Genomic DNA, 1999 nt, shown 5'->3' on the forward strand with positions numbered 1-1999 from the left:
CCGACCACAGGAGTCATACTGGAACTAACTGGAGTCCCTGGCAAAGGACCTGCCCAGAGCATCGTCAGAGGAGGTTCCTCTGGCAGGGGCAAAGAGCAGCCGTTTTTTGTTGGAAATGTATTCTGGAATTTTTGTATACACGATTTTGAAAAAGCTCGAAAACAAAATTCAGTGATGTGGGTGATACGGTTTTAGAAAAACAAGTTATTGGTTCATTTGTGGGCTTTCCTCATGTCAAAAGTTGTGCACGTATTACGTTAGTGTAGGTCGAGGGGTTAACGGTGGGGGTTGCAAGGAGGGGCTGTTTACGATCACAGATAACCGAAGCTGACCCATTGTTGGTTCCGTGAAGTGCGCCCCCTGACTGAACAGCCTCCGAGCCCCACAGGCCCACGCAGGTGCGCCCGCGGAATGGCACGAGAGTGACCGAGAAGGCGCGCGGAGGAAATGGATCGAGGGTGAGGCCACTGGAGCGAATGGAGGGGGAGCCCCTCAGCGTCTCTTGGCTCACCGTCAAGTCTCAGCTTCATTGCCCCCCCCCACACACACACACGCACGAAGGCAAGAGGCCAGACTTCCCCGGGAGAGAGGGGTAGAGGGCGGCGGGGCGGGGAGCAGGGGAGACAAATATTTCTAGGCCAACTGAGATGGCTGCATGTGGCGTGGTGCAGGCTATAGAGCAGACGTTGGGGAGGAGTGCGGGGAGGAGGCAGAGAAGGAGCACCGCCGCCACGGCACTCCGCTGTATTTGCATATCTCTTGCATAGCTAATCGCGGCGGAGGGCCCCTGCCCCGCCCCGCCCCGCTCTGCCTCGCCCCGCCAGGCTGAGCCTGGCTTTGCTTCGGCTCGGCTGTACGACCTGACATCTCGGTACATGTGCTCGAGACGCATCGCCCCACCCGCGTGTCGTCAGTAAGAAACATCTAGCAACAGTTTACACACACAAACACACACTCTCCCCTCAACCCGCCCCATACGCCCACGCGACAGCATGCGAGTAAGGGCCACACACAGAAGAACATGGACTTGCATTTCAGACTGAAAATGGTCCTGGATGTACCATTTAAATTGTGAGGGGAAGAAATTAAAAAAATAACCTAACCGGAAACAGATTTCCGAATCGTGCATTGCCCCCCTTATCCCTTATCCTCAAAGACCACAAACAAGGCAGAGGTCAAGACAGTTCAGCAAGACGGAAATAGGAAAAATAGACTATTAGCTTTCACTGAGACCTATTTCCTCGACCTATTTCCTCCTCCAAAGTTTAAAAAGTATACAGTGTGCCTGGTTTGGGTGGACCCATCGACCAGGCTGCTGAGCGAGGACGGAGGCAGGCTGCCCTAAGGGGCCGTGCCGCACCCGAACCTCGGCCAGTAGCGGTAGCCAGCCGCCGCCGACCCCCCGCCTCGCCGTGCCGTGCCGTGTTTACCGAAGAGGTTTTAACCTTCGGACCGCGAGACCGCGTGAGAGGAAAGCCGCGCGCGTGGGGGGAACGCAAAATAAATACGACGAGTGACAGACCGGCGAGTAATTAAAGTATTGGGGGCAGCCAGGGGCAGCTCAGGTGCGATCAAAGAGGTCCACGGTGCAAAAGAACCCCCCTCTCCGACCCCAACAACCCGCCCACCCCCCTTCTCAGCGCCGTACGCTCTGCTTGGCAAACTATTTCCCCGGCAATGTCAACGCGGCGACGCTGGCGGAGCACACCGCAAGAGCAGAAATAAATTGGGCTTCCTTTGGAGCGCCGAGCTCCCGCGCCCGCCGCCCTGGGCCCGGTACACAGACGGGCGGGCGGGGGCGGGTGGGCGAAGTCGCCCCACTGCCTTCTCTGCGAGTTGTCACCCCGCGCAGCCTCAGCCTGATCCCGCCCGCGCAGCCGAACCAGCCAGCGCCCCCGGGCAGCGGACGGAATATCACGCATGGATCTCTCTCGTGAGCCATGAAATCACGGCGGAAACAACGACGGGGGGCGCGCGCTCGAGTGTGTGTGCGTGTGTG

The sequence above is a fragment of the Frankliniella occidentalis genome, unplaced genomic scaffold (genome assembly GCF_000697945.3).
Source record: "Frankliniella occidentalis isolate FOCC.00 unplaced genomic scaffold, Focc_3.1 Scaffold143, whole genome shotgun sequence".
NCBI lineage: Eukaryota > Metazoa > Arthropoda > Insecta > Thysanoptera > Thripidae > Frankliniella > Frankliniella occidentalis.